This window comes from Melitaea cinxia, chromosome 21, assembly GCF_905220565.1.
Source record: "Melitaea cinxia chromosome 21, ilMelCinx1.1, whole genome shotgun sequence".
Taxonomy (NCBI): Eukaryota; Metazoa; Arthropoda; class Insecta; order Lepidoptera; family Nymphalidae; genus Melitaea; species Melitaea cinxia.
Window position 1 is genome coordinate 11748484 of NC_059414.1, and position 10809 is coordinate 11759292.

Genomic DNA, 10809 nt, shown 5'->3' on the forward strand with positions numbered 1-10809 from the left:
TGCCATCTCGGTCAATGAGCGTTCTTACATTCCACGCGCCAAATATCATGGTAGGCGGTTTCATGATTGTTTTACTCTTTCTGTTACGTCGACCACGAATTAGATTGATGCAGTGGCAGCCGCGGTTACTACCACTTTCCGGGTTGGGACGAGCCTTTTTTTAGGGCACCTTTTCTAGCCCCCTCCTCGGCTGAGCGAGGAGAGCAGTGCCTCCCTAAATAGGGCTGCTCTGTCACCCCAGGTGCTGCCGAGTTCGCATTGTCGTCCCATACTTGCAATGCGAAGGCGACCAGGACGTGTATTCACGCCCCTGGGGCCGCCTATGTGTAGGTATCAGACAAAGCCCGGCTCGCATCCCGCCGGACCTCTCTACCTCAACCCATCGCCATAGGACTTAGCGTACACGGAGTCCATGAATCGGAAGCAGTCAACTGCGCAGGATATATTAAGGTGCGCAAGCGTTCGCGCATACGCAGGCGCACACACTCGTCCTCCCCCTCCCTAATTCAGTGGAACGGTGAACCGATACGACTGTGGAAGAGGTCGGATGATGTGTCTGGCCGACGGTAACTGTACGCCCTCTGCCGTCGCCCTAGGCCATCACCTTGCCTTGCTGAATCGCCGAGTGTACCAAACCCCTTCGCAATATCTACATTGGGTTGCCACCCTCGCCGAAGCAGACTTTCAGTGGGGATACTACTGTCTCGACGGGAGGGGGCCAGAGACAGTAGCAGCTCGGGAAGCCGGGGTCGCATACCCGTATACCACAATACAACTTTCGACAGAAGTTGCAGTGGTACCCCTGACTCAAAAATTATTCTTCTATAATCTAAAATTATTCTAAAATTATTCTTACATATGTATCCAAAGTAGTAACAAGTTTATTTATAAATCATATCTAGTAAGTAACTTAATTAACGTAACTGAGGTCGGGCACAGCAGGAATTTCCTGCTCAAAATATGGAGCAGCCCGACTGGGGTAGTAGTACCTCGACTTTACAGAAGACCACAGCTAAATAACATTGTTTTCAAGCAGTATTGTGTTCCTGTTGGTGAGTAAGGTGACCAGAGCTCCTGGGGGGGGATTGGGTATAGGGTCGGCAACGCGCTTGCGATGCTTCTGGTGTTGCAGGCGTCTATAAGCTACGGTAATCTCTTACCATCAGGTGAGCCGTACGCTTGTTTGCCGAAATAGTGACATAAAAAAAAGGTTCAAAATCACATTTTATAAGATTTTAAAGAACTGTCTATGATAATAATAGTGTATGTGAATTTTCGTAAATTTGATTATAATACCACAGGCTGTGATAATATTAAGAATGTACATGCTATAATGATGACAAATTACAAATAATGTGACGTCATAATGATTTTAAAATGGCGTTTTCTTGGTTCAATTCCTGCGTTCAAAATTACTATAACTTTTAGTTTCAAAATACTTTGTAAGAAGCTCGAGAAAAGGATACATTGGATATAATGCGTCATAATACAAGGACAGTATTATAACGATTTTTCCTATACCTATATATTTATTTTTTCAAAATAGTTATCGAAGTGTAGTTAATTTAGTTCACGTCTCTTTTTCCCTTTATAGAACCGAATAACCCTACAAATTTTTAATTTCATAGACATTTATATACTTGTACTCGCTTTTAAATGCGCTTGAATATCTAATAGTGGATATTATCCACATTTTCCAAGGCGCGCAACCCGCATGCGCTTCGCTCACGTGACAATAACAGCCTTGGCGTTTATTTTATACACCAACATATATATTATGTCCGTAACGACCTCGAGCCACTATGCAATATTTATGGAATTTTTAATTTTTCCCTCCGTTTACGCATGTGTTTGTAACATATGTATGTTGTGTATTGTTATAACCATTTATGTTATTGCCAAGACTTAAGTGTCTATGATATTTTTAATTGTTTTTTTTTTGTTTGAAAAATAGTAACCCTATTTTAATTTATTCTATACAACTGATGTAGCGTATATTTAACCGTCTTCCAAAAAAGGAGGAAGTTCTCAATTCGATTGTATTTTTCTTATATGTATGTGACTTCAGAACTTTTGACTGGACCGATTTCGACGAAAAAATTTTTCATCGAAAGGTGGTGCGTTTCATTTGATCCACTTAAATTTATTTGAGATCTAATAACTATTTTTCGAGTTATATCTAATAATGCGTTTTTACTTGACTATTTTTTGTCGACCTACGTTGTATTTATACCGCATAGCTTTTTACTGGTGTGTGGTAAAGCTGGTGTTTATCATGTGGCTAAATTTAAATTTCATTGAGATCTGATAACAACTTTTTGAGTAATCTTTGATAACGAATATTTATATTTACTTTACTATTTTTTCGTCTACCTAAGTTGTGTTACTGTGTAATTCTAATAAAAGTTTTTTTTTTTTTTTAATTTTTCTTCTGACAATAACAAATACAAAAAATAATTATACAATTTTGTACCACCATTCGGACATTGTACACGTACATACAAACATTCCGGCGATTTACTGTTATTTATATATATCTAAAAACACATTACAAATATCATACACAAAAGGCCAGTCTTGTCGCTTAGTAGCGATTCCTTAAAAAATTTACAATTATTTTTAACAAAAAACGTAAACATACATAATTTCAGACCACACCTTCGTCTATTATCTCATTCCGTTAATAGCACAATAATGTATGCTAATTGTATGTAAAACCAGAAAACACACCGTTATGAATCATAAATAATCTACTTTAAAAGGTATCGTTAAGTTTTACAATGTAAACGTTAGTATCAAGAAAAAAAAATGCTTTAATTAGTATGTGATAATTTTTTATCCCCCCCCCCCCTTCTTCCTGTGGGTATCGTAAGAGGTGACTAAGAGATAACACTGTTACACTACTACCTTGGAACTTAAAAAGCCGACCGGTGGCGGGATAACCATCCAACTGCTGGCTTTAAAATACACAGGCCGATGACATGACATCGGGCAGCAGCGTCTTCGGTGCGACAAAGCCAGCTCTGCGGTCACCAACCCGCCTGCCCAGCGTGGTGACTATGGGCAAAACACATGAGTTCACGTTATTTTTGGCGTAAGCTTGTGGAAGCCTATGTCAAGCAGTGGACGTTATAGGCTGTAATGATGATGATGATGATAATGATGTTTTTTTTTTAATTTTATTATTTTCATTTTTTTTTATCGAGCGAGCGGAAAACAAGCCTACGGTCCACCTGATGGTGAGCGGTAACAGTAGCCTGTAGCTTCCAATAAAAGGGGAGGTACAAGACAGTTTCCGACCCTATATTCCGCTAACACAGCGTGTCCACAAGAGCTCTGGCTGCCTCACTTACCTCAGTAAAATTTCTTTGTGATCTGAGGAAATCTTCCGTAAGGCCAAGGTACTTCAGCTGACAGGCTAATTTAAATTTTCACCTGGACATTCTCTACTATGCCCTACAATTGAACTAACGACATAAAGTACTTACGTTAAAATTCAATGTTTTTGTAAAAGAGATAAAATATATGAATGTAACAGTGTGGAAGGGAGGGACCAACATATAAATAGAGATCCGCAAACTTAATTAGATGAAATACAATACTAATATCTCTAAAACTTCATCTCGTTATTAGATTCATTCAATTGTATATTATCAACTATTATATGTGGTACATTTAAATAATTTTAATTCACCAACTCCCTGCCCTTATCCTACTTATGTAGGGTCGGGACAATATGTTTTCCTGTTCCATTCCTCTCAACTATTCGTCACTTCAGCACTTACTCCTTTTTTTCTCATGTCCCTACTCTCACAATTCATCCATCGCTTTTTTGGCCTGCAGATCGCTCTTCATCCTTAGACATTCATCCCTAACGTTCTTTTACCAACATAGCGTTCATCCCTCCTCATTACATGCCCATACCACGCTTGCCTACTACTCATTTTCCGTCACGGTTGCAACTTTCAAACTTCCCCTTATATACTTATTTCTAATTCGATATTTCCTCGTTACTCCACACATCCATAAATAAAAAGAATAAAACCTTTTTAAATATTACACATACGACAGACACGAATTAGTCTAATACAAAATTGATGGCCGAAATACTAAGAACTCGTAATAATCAATAGTAATCTTCAAATCGATCCAGATTCTTGAAACTTTTTACTAAAATGCACTTTGGTGATTCAAGTTAATTTCCACGTAGAGTCAATAAACCCTTAAACAAAGCGAGTGTATTCCTTATCAAAATATTTCTACATACGATTAACGATCTATCGCCATAAAGTAATAATGAAAAATACAAAGAAGTTTTTAATAAAATTTGACGGCCTGCTTTATCTATGATTTACGTTTGGTACAAGATTAAATACGTACCTAACGTTGATATTTTTTAAAAACTTAAATTGAATTGTATTTTATAGAAATGTTATTAGCAAGGTTGTATCCTTTATCTAATAGATTTGTTATCAATCGAAAATGAATATTCACAATGTTATTACATTATAAATCAAAGGGCTAAATATTTATGACTCATTTATTAAGACTTTATTGCACACTTTATATAAGACTTTATTGCACACTTTATATTATATAATTTAATTTAGAACCATTAGATACAAAAATCCTCGGTATGGAAAAAATATGAGTAAAATCTACGTTAGGTTTTTCTTAACGCCATCTATATCCGATATATGGCGTTATTTGATTCGTTCATTATCCATTTGAGATGGTATTAATATTTTTCTTAACTAGTAGCCTTTAGTAAGCCTTTTTTGTGCCTATTTTTTTTTTTTTTTTTTTTTTTTATATAACAATATATATCCACGGGCTCATAATGCCCGTGCTTTTATTATTCCAATATTAGTTTGTTAGTTTCTATAACTTGGTACTTACACATGCAACTTAGAGGACTAATTAAACTAGACTTAGTATCTCTAATCCTACGTGAGTCCACCGACCAAAAATTTAAAGTTATACTAAATTTACTTCTATATATATATTAATTACTATATATTATATATTTTTTGTATTCCTACTGTCAGTTTTATTATCTAAGTTATATTTACACTTATATACTAGTTACCGTATATGTACACTTATGTCCTAGTTACCTTATATATACACTTATATAAGGTATACTTTTTTGTGCCTATTTAGACAGTCGATCTGAAGGGGTAAACTCCAGTCGTGCGTCGGAGCTGAAGCATACACTTTTTAAAATAAACTAATACCCACGTAAAATAAAAGGAACAAATGAATATGAAATAAATATTAAGATTTATTAAAATACCTTAAACTTAGACCACACTTAGTTTTTATCTACAGCAAACAGTTGGTGTATTTCAACTCATTTGTGAACACTTCAAGTCTTTCGTCATCCTTCATTAGCGATAAGCGATCTTTTGTTCTGCTTTGAACGCTTGAAATACAAAAGCTTGCATATCAGTATGTAATTATGAAATAGAGTTTTATATTATCAGTCATATTTATATACATATGAATATGCGTCATACATATATACATATGTATATACTTAATAACTATTGACAACAAATATTTTCGATTAGTTTTTTCTCGTCTTTGTTTTTGAAGTAAAACTTCTCTACACACGCTTAATTTGGGGAGTAAGCCGGTGAATGCGTGATGAGAGCGTTACGAAAAGTGTGATCGTGTGAGACGAACGGAAGTTGAGAGAGACATATAAAGAAGCTATGAAGAGATATAGAAGTTTTAAATCAAACTCGTTTTTTTTTTTTCGTGTCGACGCACCATCGACATCTTACTCGTATATATAAAATTCTCGTATCACAATGTTAGTAACCATACTCCTCCGAAACAGCTGGATCAATTTTTATGAAATTTTGTGTATATATTTGGTAGGTTGAGGCGAACTTAAAGTCAAAATTTCTGCTGCTATGAGGCGTGACAATCACATAAATAAATAATGTATGTAGAAACCTTCTCGTCATCACTAGTACATAGTTTTCTATAGAAAATGAATGTTTGGAAGAAATTGCTATTTTGCAATAAGATCAACTCTGTACGTCTTTTAACTTATAAATATTATTAAATATTCCTTTCCAGTTTTGATGTTTGTCTTTGTGAATATCCCCACCGTGCCTCGGAGAGCACGTTAAGCTGTCCCTCCCGGTTATTATCATAAATACCAGAAAGATATCGTTTCTCATGGTATCAACATATATATAACATATCCGCCAACCCGAAGTGGAGCAGCGTGATGGATTAAGCTGCATTCCTTCCCCTAAATGAGGAAAATGCCTATGCCCAGCTGTGGGATGTTACAGGCTGAATGCGAAGTATTATGCTTCGTCTTTTGAATTAAAATTTGTTCCACGTTAAAATACACACTCAGTTACGTTATTATTACGTGTATTTTTTTATGATAGGCTTTAAAAACTTAACAATAATGTTCTTAATATAGAAGTAGGACATAACGAGTTAAGGATTTTATAATGGTCATAAAAATGCTCTTTGAAACATTAAAACTTCTGACAATGTTATACTTCTCTGTTAACTTTGTTTATTTGTATGCCTTTATACGAATAGTTATAAATATTATTTCTGTGATTTGATTTACTGTTTAGGACTAAATGACAAATAATTTTACTAATCAATTATTGGTCTTTGAACTTTCTAAATGTCATTTATTTGTTTGAAAGAAAATATAGTTTCTTGATAAGTTTTTTCTTTCAAATTTTGTTTTCATCTTGCTAGGATGCAGTTAGGCTGTTTTTATATCAATAAAACTTACATCAATAATGGACATATTTTAATAATTTGACTTTAGATAATATTTCGCTCGTTGTTCGAGACCATGGCGTTTACAACGTCGCTGATAAATCGGTGGTTAAACAATGACACTCGTATCAAATACCAAATAAATAAAAACGTTAATAATGACAATTCAAGTTTAAAAACTGTACTTAGATCAAAATTTGGTTGAACTGTTTAGTTAGTAAAATGGATAAGGTAATTTATACATAATCAATAGGTACTATAATTTTCTGTAAAGCAGTGACTTCTCACAACCTTACCTAAGTTACATTGACGATTTTTAGAGATTATTTTTGTCATGTTTTTGTCATAATTCGATTAACAGCTTTTTTTCTGTTTCATTATTGTTAAATTGTACCTCACATATAAAAATATTTTTATAACCTTTTTATATTTTTTTCTTGAGACATTTATATACAAAAATGACAATCGAAGCAACAAAATAAAAATCATAAATTACATTGTAGCGACGTAAAAAAAAAATGATGAATTCCCATCAAACACCATGAATGAGGAGCAGTCGAGTAAATTTACAACGTTTTTGATTTAAGACCAATAAACTTTCGTCCATTATCCGTTGACAATTTCAATCGTTAAATAGACCGATACACTAAACGTCACGTTTTGTTAACCGTTATTTCGAAAACTAAAAGGGTAAGTTCACACAGCGCCCATTATTAACAGTTCTACCTATTCTTTTTTTGTTTATAAACAACTAGATCGGCAAACCAGCGTACGGCTCACCTGATGGTAAGCGATTACTGTAGCTTATAGACGCCTGTAACACCAGAACATCGTAACTTCGCAAGCGTGCTGCCGACCCTAGCGCCAGTTCCTGCAAGAGCTCCGGTCACCTTACTCATTAAGTTCATACTGTTTGTAAGAGTCATATAGAATAAGAATAAGTACACAGTCCGAAGACGGGCAGCAGCGTCTTCGGTGCGACAAAGCCAATACTGCGGTCACCAACCCGCCTGCCCAGCGTTGTGACTATGGGCAAAACACATGAGTTCACGTAAGAATATTTAATATTATATAATTGTGTTTGCTCCCAAATGAAAAAGAAATCGACTTCAATTACATCGACTCTTCATACAAAGGAAGTAAATAAGATACTTACTAAGCTTTTGTTATAAATATAAACTCAAACTTTATGTACGATTTATTTTTGTGGTAACCACACATAAGGGAATTATGAACATTTTTTTTAATATTAAATCAAAAATCTTAATAGCTTAGAACCGTATATAAAATCATCATATCAAAAATTTTGATCTAACGGGTCCATCGTTCCATAGCTTAATTGGCTAAAGCAACAACACGGTCAGTCGGAGGTACAAATTCAATCCCCGCTGGAACGGTCGATTCAATTCAAACTTTATGTATTTACGATTATAATAGTACATATGAGGCTGCCGGCTGCGTGCTGTGTGGATACGGCACCAAAGAATATAGTAGAGATGCCACGAATAGTAATTTGGCCGAATACCGAATACCGAATGTTCGGCGAGGCTCTTGGCCGAAGCGCCGAACATTCGGCAGCCGAATATTCGGCCACACTTAGTACTTTTCGCGGGCGACAAGACACAACTCGTCACCGTACGAGTTTAAACTTGCATCGCTGAAGTAATACGTACTTCACGGTCGTGTTACAACCTGCTTTATTTGTTGGTCGTTGGTGCATCGTACGTACTGTATACCTACTAAAATATAACATTTAATGTTATTGATTACCATAAGAAATATCACCGTTGATTCGAGTAAAGTTAAATGAATCCAATTATAAGAAATCGCCTATTTGGAACTTTTATGAAATTTATAATGAAGACAATAAACTGGCAGTTTGTTTGTTGTGTTTGTTTCTTACCACTGGTAGATTTGAAATATTAATTTGTTAGTTCTTTTTTGGTTAAATAAATATCTTTGTGAGTAATATTTTGAGTTTTTTCATAATTTATTTGGTAATCCTTACTGTATTTTATCATAAATAAGGAAGTAAATCTGTTTATCACGATTTCACGCCCAAACTGCTGAACCGATTTTAATAAAATTTGGTACACAGATACTCTAGAGCCTTAGAAAGGACATGGGCTATAATTTACGCGAAGTCGTGGAAAAACAGTTCGTAGGAAATAAAAAAATTGCTATTCGGTATTCGGCCAAATGGTTAACCATATTCGGCCGAATACCGAATAGCGAAAAAAAGAGGCCGAATAGCCGAATACCGAATAATTGCCGAATATTCGTGGCATCTCTAGAATATAGTCACCCCCTCTCTTCCCGTGGGTGTCATAAGAGGCGACTACGGGATAACAAGGTTCCACTACCACCTTGAAACTTAAGAAGCCGACCGATGGCGGGATAACCATCTAACCGCTGGCTTTGAAACACACAGGCCGAAGACGGGCAGCAGCGTCTTAGATGCGACAGAGCCAGCCCTGCGGTCGCCAACCCGCCTGCCCAGCGTGGTGACTATGGGCAACACACATGAGTTCATGCATTTTTGGCGCGAACTTGGAGACTGGAATGATGATGATGATGATGATGAGGGCTGCCGATGTTTTTGTAGAATTTATTTTGATGTAGGGTAATTTTTTTTTATACCACTGGGATTGCAAAGGGCAAAGAATCGTACCGTCTGATGGTAATAAGTCAGTGTATGTTATGTGAGTAGTCAGTGTCAGATTTTTTTCGAAAACGTAATTAAACAAAAAAAATGATCTAGTTGAAAGTAAAAAAGCCAACGTAACGCGGTGTTCCCAGGCGGTCACCCATCCAAGTACTGACCGCGCCCGACGTTGCTTAACTTCGGTGATCGGACGAGAACCGGTGTGTTCAATGTGGTATGGACGTTGGCGATAATAATGCACCAATTTCACTACATATTCGCATAACATAAATCAACATTTTCATTAAAAAAGTGACAAAAAGCCAACGTCACGCGGTGTTCCCAGGCGGTCACCCATCCAAGTACTGACCGCGCCTGACGTTGCTTAACTTCGGTGATCGGACGAGAACCGGTGTATTCAACGTGGTATGGACGTTGGCAATAATAGTGTTCCAATAGCACTACATACTCACATAACATACATTGACAATAAAGAAGTGACAAAAAGCCAACGTTACGCGGTGTTCCCAGGCGGTCACCCGTCCACGTACTGACCGCGCCCGACGTTGCTTAACTTCGGGGATCGGACGAGAACCGGTGCATTCAACGTGGTATGGACGTTGGCGAAAGAATATAGCAATTTAGTCAAAACTTCCGTCTTATTATGTGAGATTATTTAGCGATTACCGTAGCTTCTAGACGCCTGCGACACCAGAAGCATCACAAGCGCGTTGCTGACCCCCAATCACTGCCAACAACTTTGATCACCTTACTCACCACAGGAATACAACACGGCTTGAAAGAAGTATTATTTAACTGTAATCTTCTGTAAGGTCTTCTTCGTCAGTTGGGCTGCTCCAGATTTTGAGCAGGATATTTCTTGCTGTACACTTAGTGAAATATTTTTTTTTGTGAGTTTTAGTTTTTAGTGAAAAAAACTCGCGCTTTTTATAGGAAAACGAAACAATGGTAATAAAGCGCTTTATTAAATAATATAACTTTCTTTAATTTTCAATTTTAAATAATATTATATTTAACAAAAAAAAATGATTGACGTAAACTTGGCCTTATTATTGATTATAATGTTCAACATTTAAGTCATTACAATGTAACCAAGAACTTTAATTGTGAAACTATTAAATATAACGATTATTTTATTGTTCATTATTTTTCTTCTACAGTAAATCTGTCCGAAGTATTCGTTTTTAAAGTGCCTTAAAAGAATAAGTATGCATATTATGTTCAAAATATAGTTAATCTATATTTTAAACAAGATATTTCGTTCCAAATACAGTTGACTCTTTAGTCGGGCTTCATAGGTCTCTTTTCCCATGTAGGGGAAAGATCAAAGCTTAATCCACCACACTGCTTCAATGTGGGTTGGCGGATATATTCCCTAC

The 10809-nt window shown here is 36.0% G+C and overlaps 3 non-coding genes across 3 annotated transcripts; all 3 read right to left on the reverse strand.

Annotated features, from left to right (window-relative positions):
- Positions 1 to 9539: 9539 nt before the first annotated feature.
- Positions 9540 to 9658, reverse strand: LOC123664319. The gene has a single exon (XR_006744808.1). It is a non-coding gene; the product is annotated as a 5S ribosomal RNA (ribosomal RNA).
- A 72-nt stretch (positions 9659 to 9730) lies between these two features.
- LOC123664314 lies at positions 9731 to 9849 on the reverse strand. Its single transcript, XR_006744803.1, has one exon. It is a non-coding gene; the product is annotated as a 5S ribosomal RNA (ribosomal RNA).
- A 66-nt stretch (positions 9850 to 9915) lies between these two features.
- On the reverse strand, positions 9916 to 10034 carry LOC123664321. Its single transcript, XR_006744810.1, has one exon. It is a non-coding gene; the product is annotated as a 5S ribosomal RNA (ribosomal RNA).
- Positions 10035 to 10809: the final 775 nt, after the last annotated feature.